This window comes from Limanda limanda, chromosome 11 (assembly GCF_963576545.1).
Source record: "Limanda limanda chromosome 11, fLimLim1.1, whole genome shotgun sequence".
Taxonomy (NCBI): Eukaryota; Metazoa; Chordata; class Actinopteri; order Pleuronectiformes; family Pleuronectidae; genus Limanda; species Limanda limanda.
Window position 1 is genome coordinate 14,380,618 of NC_083646.1, and position 12,972 is coordinate 14,393,589.

Here is a 12,972-nt window from a genome sequence, read left to right on the forward strand (position 1 = left end):
AGGTGCAGCTTAAGTAATCTGGTACACTTTGGCTCAAAAGAAAAAAGAAATCGCTGCTTATGCAAGGAATGGATGCCTTTTGTGGTTGAAAAGTGGGGAGGGGGTGGCAGAGCACTCGGGGAGGGATATGAGGCCCACGCTGGACCCGGAGCTGAAATCGAGAACCCTCCTCATCAGGGGTTAGGGATCACGGGCAGAGACTTCCCTTCATCACAGCCAAGCTGGGAAATGCGGAGGACAGCATGGGTCAGCTCAGACAGCCCGCTGTGTGCTGTTACCATGGCAAACATCCCAAGGGCCAAAGAAAATAGATGACAAGCGCAATAATATGAGGAGTAATCACGAAGGTCAGTAGCATGCAATGTCTTTGCCTCTGCTCTCAAGGCCACATATTCTCCAATAGTCCAACAAAAAAAAAGTAGGAAAATGATTCGGTAATTTGGTCATTTTTCCTCCATCTGTGCAGAAATCAGGAAACCTTGAAGGACGTGCTCTAGAGACTCTCCACGAGCAGCCAGTGAGAGATTCCAGTCCACTTCTACGGCGAGATATTTGCTTTCCGCCTCTTTGTGCTGGGTGCCCTGCAGATGGAATCTAGCATCCTCTTAGAGGGGAAATTTTATGACTTATTAACTGTCAACAGTTCATAACCTCCAAGGAGCTATTAAGCTTTCTCCTGCGGTCACACCAGAAATGCCCGTGTTGTATTTGGCCTGGAAAGATATTTGAATGTTTCTTCTCTCCTCCACCCGCATGCAAGTGCAACAGAGCACTCCTCGACGTCAGATCATGGTGTCAAGATAAGGATAATAATGTGTTCGCTTTGGTTTGAAATTACAGGAGGAATAGTGTGGATATAATAGAGGGAGAGAGAGAGAAAAAAAAAAACACAAAATGGAGACGAATTAAGCTAAAAGAATTCATAGCGATCATCCAACCCAATAACATTTAAATCATCAATAAGCCGTGCAGCCCAAAGAGAATGGTGATAAGATTTTTTTCCTCCTCTATAATTTAATAGTTCTCACAGCTGCAGGTGAATTACTGCAACAGTCTTATGTAAAGACTTGAAAAAAATGATTTTCTTTTCTAACACATTGAGCTATATCATACTTATATTTATACTTGAAAAATGGTGTCAGCAGTGTGACTAAATCATTTATCACTGGCCAAAAACAACTCGGATGAATAATTGGCTCCAGATGTAGCTGATTCAAGCGAGATACCAGGGTTCATTTCCTCTCTGTTCTTTGTAAGACAACCTATTACACCTCCCAGGCAGCTGCTGGGTATACTGGCCCAGCCTGAATATCAACACTCCTCAGGTGTCAGGGCAGGAATCACACAACACACGCAAACGCTAGGCCCACATTTTTTAGGTCATACATTGTTGAATACGAGAGGATTCTGTGTGAACTGTGTGTCCTATTTTAGTCCATTCAATATATACTGTGCCCTCTATTGTAGAGTGCAACTAATACCTGCAAGCATGAGATACTTGTACTTTGAGTATTTCCATTTGATGATATTTTATAAATCTAAATTTCAAATACAAATATTGCGCGGTTTCTTAAACTGCATGCCATTGACAGCTATGGTTGTTAAAATATCAAGATGTCACAAAAACAGATATAATGTATTTGTTTAAATCACACTATCATAAGGCAGTTAAACTTACCTCCAAGGAAATGTATGTTTATTAATTTGAAAGGTAAAATACAAGTTAAATAGTTAAAGTAAAATACATACTTAAGTCCAACCTGTAAATGAGCCAGAATTGGCCATGTGGACTAGTTTTCATCCTCAGTCCCTGGCAGGTTGATGGGACTGTAGACACATGTTTATATTCATTATTAAATTGATAAATTGATAAGATATAATACAAACAGCACACAAGCCAAATTAACTATTAAATTACTGCTTACACTTTGCAAATCAATCACAACAGTATAAGTAAAATATACTTATATACTTACTTTCATCATTATTATACAAATTGCAGATTATTCTTTTGTATTTGAGTATATAAACAAATGCAGGCTTATTATTTGTAATACAGGACTTGTGTGAAACTGTGTTTTTATTCGATTGCAAAAGTAAAAGATTTTATTCTACTGCAGAGTTTTTTCTATTGACAAAGTGTAAACCGCATTCTGCTAGGAGGAGTGTGTGGGGGAGGGGGGGGATCACATTCAGGTGTGCTGCACAGTTATCATGAAAAGAAGAATAAAACACAAAGGCAACAAACAGTGACATGAACACACACTTGCAGGCAGTAGCAGTTCCTTTGTTTGTTTTATATACTAAAAGATCAGGGAGGCCATAATTCTCCACCGGCCTTAAAAGCGTCCTCTTCCGGCCCTTTGGGCCCATGTGGTAGTAATTAAGTTCTCCGGCTCGGCCTTGCAGGTGACTGACACTGAGTGACCACTCCTCAGCACCCCTGTATGTGCTAATGAAGCCCAGTTTCCTGGTTGACTTTTCTGTTCTTTTTTTTTGTAGGGACTGAGATACTCAGTTTTGTTTTCAGTTGCCTGCCCTGAGTGTGGGACCACTTTGACACTCACCAGTTATAAAACCGCTCGTATCTGTTGAATGTTTTGGTAACATGAACACTAGTATTTCTTTTCTTTTCCTGGAAAAACCTGGTTATGCTCAGACGTGAAGTGAGCGAAATGAAGTTGCGATTGCAGGTGGGAACCGACTCGGCGGTCTTTCAAACTCAGCCACGTTAAATCACGTTCTCGCTCCAATCCGTAACCAGGCAGGTCGGCGGGAATCGCACGCCAGCTTCAAAACAAATAAGCACCGGCAGAGGAGGTTTCTGTGGACAAAATCAATCTGTGCAGGGATGTCAGGATTGTTTAGAGGAAAAGGTAAATAGTGAAGTGGAGTGGCCCACAGACTTTAATGTAGTGTTTACACTGTAATTAGTCTTTGCAGAATGAGATTCCTGACAGGCTCTGAAACAGCGTGGCATGATAAAATAAACTCTAAACAGCGCCGTTTCAAGACATCCTCCATGGACCATAAACCAAGACGGCCTCCGCAGTCTACCACCACCCCTCTCCAATTTTCAGAATGGGTGGTCGAATTTTTTCACCCTCGCTCATTCTTTGTCTTTTCTCCTCCGGGCTCGTCTATTGTGCGCCTTCTGTTTATACCCATCAGTCTTATAATGTCTCTGCATTTGCATTTTCCCATTGATTTTGTTTTGTTCCTGTTTTGTGTTTGTTCCTCGACTTCCTGCTCCCCCCCCCCGTCCACTGTGATCCCAGGTTTCAGCCTCCACTTCCATCTCTCTGCAGGCCCCTCCGGACTCTGACTCGATGACACAGTCTACAGCCATGCGTGCAGAAAGGGGGGACGGGGGACGGACGACTGGGGCTCATTCAGCAACTGTGTCACTGTCCACCTGAGCAAACACAGTCTTGGGGGAAACAGAGAGAGAGAGAGAGAGAGAGAGAGAGAGAGAGAGAGAGAGAGAGAGAGAGAGAGAGAGAGAGAGAGAGAGAGAGAGAGAGAGGGAGGAAGGCGGGGGAGAAACTGGTAGGAAGACGAGGAACCTATTGGTGAGGGGGGGGGGGGGCTGGCGGAGTGACAGCCAGTGTACAATAACATTAGTCTTCCGCTTTGGCCCAAGCCTGCGCTCCTTCTGGACACATCTCTGCCTCGACGTTTCTTCTTCTTCTTCTTTTCTTTTTTCTCTCTCTCCCTCTTCTCTTTTTCTTGCGTGGAGCTCCCTCCAATGGAAACACATTCCTGTCATGCCTCACTGCGGTTCCCTGTTTAGATTTCTCATTACAAACAGCATTACACGCATGGGCTGGAGCTGGCCGGAGCACAAACCAGGGAGAGGCCGGGGGACTTCAGTCCTCCACCGCCTCCAGGAGAGAGATGAAGGAGCGAGTGGGTCTATCACGACCTCAAATCATATATATATTAACTTCTTCTTCTTTCTTTTTTTTTTACGTCCATTAGTTCTGAGGGGAAAGAGAAAAAATAAAGAAAACACGAGCTGTAATAGTAGTCCATCATCAGGACAAAATGGTTTTAGCAAAGTGACCTGCTGTGAACTCCAAACACTCCGTAGCCGCCTTCTGTTGTTGCACAAAACTTCAAATGAAACCCAACAGAAACCTTGGGAAATCTCAAAAAAAAAAATTCCCTTTGATATTAAACTGTCACGAGAGCTGCCAGTCCATCTTTTGATTTTGAAATTTCGCTGTTATGTCGGGATATGACGAACCCCCCTATTTCCATCCCTGCGATTTATGATTATGACGTGGAGCTGCCTCACAGGACACCAGAACTTTATGGAAAGCAGACCTCCATCTCTCTCTCCCCGCAGCCTCTCATCTCCGTCCAAGTGCAGCACCAGAGGAGTGGAGCTGCCACGACCCCCCCCCCCCTCTGTCTGCGTATCGTTGACTGACACCTGACTGGGTCCATTAGTGTAAAGAACCTGGGTTACAAGACACTCCACCACGGCTAAAATTATGCCGTTTGTGACAATAACCGCTCCAGAGTTGCTCGCTGTCTCTAATCACTGATGGTTTTTTGTGTGTTTCTGAAGTGATGAAGGAGATTTTCCTGATGTGGCGGCCGATCAAATAACCCTCGACCGAAACTCGTGACTCAAAGTGGGCGCCATGTCATACAGAAGCGAGAGGTCCTGTTTTAGTTAGTGTTCCACCTGTATCGCTTCATAAAACACACACACTGGGAATCTCTCTTGTCACAAGCTGAATAAGCTTTCAGATTTTCTACCACTTTGTAGAGAGAAACAGTCGGAGACGGTCATGATGTGTTACCCGTCTTCCCGTGCCAGAGGGAGCCTCACGGACAATCTGCTCCCAGTTTCTCCAAATCCATGGAATCGCACCCTGAGCTGCGGCCAAGATATAAGTGATAACAGTGGACGAGTCCTTTTGAAGATATGATGTGGACATTCTTTCAAAACAGACCCTCTCTTTTTCTCCATCTTTATGGAGTCATTTATATACAGGGATATTTATGTTTCCTTTCAGCGTCAGGTATTAACGACAGGAGTTTTATTTATGGAGCTGTCAAGGATGTGCTGAGATGAGCGACTCTGCAATCAAGGGTTGATCGCTCATAAAGAGTTGTGCAACTCAATACACAATAAACTGTATAGAAAGCATATTTAAACTGTGTCATATGTGGTTATCGGTGCTACACAACTAAACTCCACAAGAGCCAAAGGTAAAAATAACACTGGATTGGGACCATTGACTGTAAAGATGTATCTCTACTTTCTCATGCTATCCAGAAATGTAGCCAAATAGCATCAATATCATCATCTTCATTAGCTTAGCACATCGACTGGGAAGAGGAAACATCCACCTCCAGCACCTCAACCTCAGCAGACTGAACAAACAAGCTGTGACATGTTAATTAATGAACTTAAGTGAGGCCGTTTCCTGTCTTTGTGCTAAGCTAAGCTAACCAGCTAATGTTCGATCACTGAACACACAGATGTGGGATCGGTATTGATTTTCTCACCTAACTCTGCGTTAGAAAGCAAATAAACTTCCCCAAAATATCCGACTTAAACTGAGAACTCAATGAGGCACAAAGGCACATAATACATGTAAACCCTTGAGTAAGATTTGAGGTTTATTTTCACTTCGCTAATAAAGTGTCTTGGGAGGAAATTCCCCAAAAGAATGCGAGCTTGTCCAACTCTGCGTCCAGAAGCCAGAGCAGGAATGAGTGAAAGTGGAGGCCACCTGTTTCCCACTCACTTCTACTACGGTCTTGGCATAATGCAGGCTTGTTCATGGCAGATTAACACCAGGCCATACGAGGTGGCAGTGCCAGCTGAACTTCAGAATGCAAGGGGAGCTGACATTAAACCGCAGTGCACCACAATTTGCGGCATCCTATGTATTTAAATCACATGATCCCCTCGAGTGGACGGCGATTTCCCACGTTGTCGAAAAAGAAAACGTTCCATCGCGACCCTCAGCGCCGGCGTGGGCACACATTCCCGTCTGGTCGGGTAACACATTCTTACATTCATTAGTGGTGTGTTATGTTCAGCCTCCAGTGCTGTTCTGTTAAAACTGTGATGTAGCACCACGGATCTGTCAAAGTGCTGTTTCACAGTCTGGCCTTCGCCCACAACATGAAATTGTGTAGTTCATTATGAATGATGTGAATTACACAGTCACCCTCCGGGGCCATATCGAGAGCCGACTGCTAAAACTTTTCATATATCGTGCTGAAGCGTTTTCTTCAAACGCGCTTTCCCTCAGGACGCCACGACGCGGTTTCACACAGCGAAGATAAACAGCTTTTACTAAACTGAGGCATAATTTAAACACACGGCCGCCTTGGTTTGACTCCTCGAAGAACAGGCCTGTAATGAACTCCATACATCATTGAGCGTTTTAACATTACATGAGCTCATAAATTGTGAACTGAATATTGAAAGACTTGAATTCAACTAAAGAAAAGGTTCAACTTACATGTTGTTTGCTTCAGTTTTCTTCAGCTTACTTCTTTTTATTCATGTGAAATATGGAGAACAGTCTCGTTGGTCAGGTTCACACTTTTACAAAGATGACATAAAACTAATTTATGTCTACAAAGCTTTCCCAATTAAAATGTCTAAACACAACTTGACCTTTATTATATAGTATTACTCACATTATCCAATAAGTTTCAAACAATGTACAAACACAGAGAAATTCCCAGTTTTATTCAAGATAATTCAAATAATAAGATCTGCTTTACATGTGGCTTTTCCTGTCTCTGGTTTTCCTTCGTTAATTCCCCCGGAAGTTAGAACACACAGTTATCCAGGTCACTTGTCGGCTGGTTTTTCCTTCCACTGCTTTTATTGGTCACTTGTTACGGACCAAAACTATTTATCGCCATCCGCTAGGTAACACAATCTGTGAATATGATTTACACCTGAGCCGTGTCAGGTAGATTTTGAATGGCAGCGGTGATGAAGACCAAAACTCCCATGATGCCATCTGCTCCACGACGTCAAAACTTCTTATTGGCTATTTAAAAAAAACATGATTCAATTCAACTTCTCCAACAAAATATGCCTTCCAGTATTAATTTCAAGTATTGGCAGGAAACTCAACACGCGACAACACAAAACAGGCGTCAGGCTCGACCTCTTCTCTTTTCGGTTTATTTGAGTGATGACGTTATTTGGAAATTGCACAGATGAGCAAACATGGCAGCAGCAGCATCATCGGAGCTTGGAGCGTTGCTTTCCTCCGACCTGCTCCTCAGTTGCACCAACACGTGCCTCATGTGTGCACGCGCAGATGTTTCCCTCAGGGATTAGCCGGTGATATAGTGTGCAGTGTGAAGGACAATCGACTCCCTTGCTTGCACAGGCCTCTGGGACCTTTTCAGGGGCCCTCGTTTTATTCTCCCAATATATAGTGATAATGAGAGAGCCCTTAAACCCTCCTTGAAATATACTTTCCTGAGGGGATGCTCCGCAGGCTGCATTCCTCATGCCGTGCTATCTTTACGCGCCTTAAATCTCCTGCGATATGTTAAAATATAGAACCCGACTGTGGAATGAGAGACTTGTCAGGTGTTGAATGTATATTTGTTGAATGATTATATACTTGGTACTTGGTGGTAAGAATTTGATGTAGGCAGAATATTCTTCAAGAACACTTTTCCTTTCAGGAGTGGGCTTATTATCTGGTGTTTCATTCAGGCCATTATTATTGGCTTCCCGTGTTTCCCTTATGAGCATGTCTCTAGTTAATACATAGCATTTGCCATGCCATATAGATTATAATAAAAACCCCAGTGGTTCATGGTCACAAGCCACAAATGGCAAGATTTTAGAAGAACTGAGCTGGAACTCAAAATGGTCTCTTGGCTCGGGCTTGGAGGAGAAATCCCAACTCTTACGAGGCCTCGGGGTGTCATTTCGTCCCGCGGTGCATTCAAGCAACACTTACAAACACGTCCTGTCCAACTAGCTGGAGAGTGGCAGACTTGCTTTATGGGCTCTGGACTGGACGGTGTGAGGGAGGTAGGCACGTAAAAGGGCCTGGTCGCAGGAATCAAAGGGAGGAGGCGGCATCCCGGGGACGCCGGAGCCCCACTGACGGGCTTCTCACAGACAGGAGAGGCCAAGTTTGCCAGTCCCCTTCGTCTCAGTGGAGAGGCCACTTCCCAAGGCCACTGTGGTTCCTCAGTATCACCTATCAGCCGGGTCAATCAGTGGCTGAGATAAAGCAGCTCCTCGGGACGGATTGTCTTTGAACACAGCAGGGGGAGAACTCCCCCAGGTCTCTTATCTCATTAAACTTGAAGAGGTATATCAATCCTTGAAAGGCTAAGATAACAATATGGATGACACCGGTCTGGGGGACTGACGGTAATATTGACGCTACCCATGTTGGGTCATCAGCTTTTAATCTCACGAGATGAGAGGAAAACATGTAGAATTCGTCCACTGCTCTTTAAAGGCTACTTTTTAGATATAAAAACTATATATTCCTCTCGTAAATATACAAATCTGTGAGATGCTTACTAGACAAGTCAAGCTTTATTTTTTTGAAAAGCAGTTTAAGACACATTCTCCTCATAAGTATGTGATTTAATGTTTAATGACAGGCAGTCAAGCCATCAAAGCAGCAAATCTTGGCTTCGCAGACGACACCGGCCGCAAAGAATCTGACGTCTGTCCTCTTTTCTTCTGGGTTGCAGCTCTTTGGTAACAACACCAACACATAAAACAGTCTCCACCACTAGCTGGCTGCAGCTCTGCACTGTCCTACACCTCGATCATGGTTGACTGCACATGGAAAGAAAAACACCACGTTGTGCTGCCGGATGCCAGATCCGCACAAATCTTGACATGCACACCAAGAAGAAGGTGGAAAATTTGCTTTATGAGCTATTTTTGCCACTTGTTATCTTCAACCTTGGTGGACAAGGACTGAAATAGTATGAGTCCTACACACAAATGAAAGGAAATCATATAAAATAGCTTATAAAGGGAAATACAATTATATACTATGTTCAACTAAAACATGAGAAAATGATGAAAACACAAATAAGTTGCATTTATTTAGGTGCAGAAATCTGCCCAGTTGCTTAAAATGAGGTGACGAGTACAGTTATAGGCGTGTCAACTGCAATTAGCTAGAAGAAGAAGAGGAGAGAAGAGGATGAGGAGGAAGATGAGTAGATGCTCTGGGTCACTTTAACAAAAGAGTACAAACAGCTGCTTTAAAGATCAAACTACTGACACCAACCAAGTCTTTTCATCTTTTTAATCTCTGTATCAGATAATAGGGAAACCAGTTCTTGAAATGTCCTTGAGCACTTGGCAAATACATTTTCTCCTCTACACGTAATTCTTAAAGCATCCAAAAAGCATAAGGGCACTCAGAGAGCACAGACCTCTGCCCAGGCTGATTGGACACTTTATCACCATATTGCTTTTACATTTGTTGAGATCAGATACATCTTGATCATTATCTGGATTTCACCCGTTCATAAATATCCATGACAGATTATTTTTTTCATAAAGATCCCAGTATTATCTCTGAATTGTTTCTTGAGAAATACACAATAGTGTCCAAAAGCAGCCGATCTCACTAGTTAAAGAAAGAGAAACAACATTCCTGAGTCTGTATCCTTGATTGAATCGGCTCCAAAAGTTGACGGCCTCTTGCTTGACCCAAGAAAGTATCAAGAAAATTGGTTTCTGTAGTCTTTGCATAATCCTTCAAATAAACATGCATGTGAAGAACTTCTCAAATACAAGTGATCCTCGAGGTTTTTGCTTTGGCTTTAAAACTCTGACGTATCCACCAAATGAAAGAAAAACAAACAAACCAGGGATTTCTTGATCTGCTAAGAGCCATAACAGTCCACTGGCAGATTAGGACTGAGAAACCTCTTGGAACAGTGTGGAGCTATTGTCAGACGTGAAACTGTGCAGTCATGGGGGAAATTTTTCTGGTGGTTTTATGCCTCTTAGGATCCAGAAACATCTTTGGGTTTTCCCTCATCATCAATCATGCTGTTCGACTTGTGATCTGAATAGTTGGGTCTATGGAGAAGTTGGCTGCAGAAAAGTCAGACACAGATCATCACAGCTTTTTTGTCTTTACTGCAGCTCAGCAAGACCGTCAGTAAAAAGGTGTTAGTGGTAAACACGGCAGCCGAATCAAAGGGGGCATGGCCATGTATTGACCTGTAGGCGTAACATGAGTTGACATGTATTGATTAGAAGCCACAGACAGTGGAGTTTCCACAGCTGGTCTGTGTTAGCTGGGGAAACGTTGGCTTTGCTGGGCCAGGATGACCACGGCTGCCAGGTGGACTTCATGCCTCCACTTCGGCAATTTGACTCCATTATCAGGATTTCATCTGCTGGTCTATACTCTGGGAATTCTCCTCTTAGTTCTTCTGTTTTTATTCTAGAAAAACTCAAGTTCTAAACTGAGCACATATTATTACTAGTCAGGGGATGAGAACCTGCCCCTTTATGGCCTGTGCATCCTGTCATAACATTACAGAGTCAGAGAGAACCAGCTGGAGACATCACGGTTCTCCAGAGTAAACTTGAAATACTTACCTGGATGTGAGTTTTTAAAGAGGAGGCAGCGCTAACACGGTCAGGAAGTGCAGGTCAGTGTCACAGTGGGTCGTGGAGGAGCCGGTTCTCTGTGGAAAGAGCTTTTGAAACTGAAGCTCAAGCAGAAACGAGAACAGCTTCTTCCCAGAGGCCATCACTCTGTTCAACACCTCAGATCAATCGTAGAGTGTCAATAACCCTCTCACACCAAACATACGCCCACTTCCTCTTTTTATAGAGCACATGCACTGTTTCTAAAATGTATGAAGTCATCATATTCGTCAATATGTATCCTGCACACTGTAAATAATATAACAATATCATATTACTTTATAGAAATGATACATGTCCTTCCCCTGTCTGCATATTAATACAGTATTTATTATCTATTTCATTGCAGTACTTCTGTGTACGACTTGTAAAGTTTACAACACAAAGAACCTGTTGTGTACATAGTCTCATGGTGTAGTCTTCTATGGTGTTGTTCATTAGGGTTTCCAATATAATACATATTCTTCTTTCTTTTCACATGTTTTTGTACAGTAAAGTCCAAACCATCATATTTCAATTATTTTTTTTTTGAACTTATTTGTTCGGTCTATTTCCATGTAAGTTCACTGACAGCAATGAAGAGTCACATCCTTTGTATGTGAACACACACTTGGCCAATAAATCTACTTCTGGTTGTGATGTAGACGACCTAAACCTAGATCGGATTTACTCTTCTAGATTTAACAACCGCTCAAGGAATTTGTGGCTGTTGCCCAAAAACACTTAAATAAGAGAACTCTAGGTGCAGGGAATCAAACCACCGACATGTTTGTTGCTCTCCCCGATTTATCACCTGTAGGCCAGTTGTTGTCAGGTTGGTAGCTGCACAGTAGTTAAAAGGCCACAATAAACAACACACAAGTTACAAGAACATACAAGTACAGAACAATTTGTTATTTTTCTCAACCAAATAACATTTTCACATTTTCAACCTCCACCAAGAGAATAATTTTCCCCCAGGACTGTTGGTCTGTTTGTTGGCAGGATTACACAAAAACTACTGAGCCGATTTCCACCAAACTTGTTGGAAGGAACTGTGGACCTGGGAAGAGGCCATTACACTTCGGTGCGGATGTGGATTAGGGCGTGGATCCAGGAATTTTCTCTCTTTCTTTAACTAAGTTTCATGACCACTTTCTCTTTTCTTAAGAACTGGACAAACGTGTGTAGGATTGTTTGGACCCACAGGAGCTGTGCACTTAGTGTCTGAAGGACCCAAATGCAGAAGACAGACTGGAGTTTAATTAAATAAACTTACTTCACTGGACAGCAGGTAGATGAATTACAAATCCCAAACTACAGGACGGGCAAAGTGACAGCGTGGATCGATGACTGTGAGAAAAGCTGAAACATGAACAGAAGACTTGACAAAGACAGAAGGAAACCCATACACAAGGGAGGCAGGGATAACTGAAGACAGGTGAAACTCATTGGGACAGACAGGTGCAGACGATCGAACAGGACAAAGACAGGAGGTAAATAAAGAAGCAAAGAAGTTTCAAAATAAGAGAAAATGAAGAACTCAAACAATACCGGAAACAGAACAGAAATCCAAACACACAGTGAACCTGACAAAAAAAGCCCATACAACATTAAAGCATTCAAAAGTTCACCAAAGGGCAGAGTCAAGAGTGACAGGTTCGATACAGGAAGTAGATTGAACTGAGGGATGAAGCAGAAACAGGAATGATGGAAGATGTGTCAGCTGAAAGTGGGAGACCTGTGGCCTCGGGGCGTTTGGCAAACCCCCTTTAAAGACACATGTTAGGTGTCAGTTCTCTTGGTTCTAAACTTACCATCTATTTAAAAACTTTTATGATGTTTTATTCATTTGAGTTTTTACTCTTTTTCTCTTCTGTGACATTTGTATTAGCGTATCTGTTCTCTGACGCTGTGTGATCTTAATATAGTAATAATAAAGTGGAAGGGTGAATCATTTCCTGATTCATTTAAACTCACTATGAATAAGATGGACTTTATATCTTACCTTCTAAGCTGTAAAATGCATTTAGGAAATAATGCACTTAATAAATTGAAAACCAACCGAACAAATAAACTGTGATGCATGTGTTTGAAGCTGTTAGGTGGGGTTCATGTGGTATAAATATATATATAAACTCTGGCCTTTTAACTGTTGACAGCAGCAAAGTGTTAAAAACACATTTTACTGAGACCGAGTTATTCTCACTCAGTAGCTTCAGAACACTGAAACACTATTTTAATGTTTGGGAGGATGTGTGAATGAAAGAATTTGATTTCTCGATGGTTCTCATTTGAAATGAAGCCATCTGAGCTGCAACCTTGAGAATGTAGAC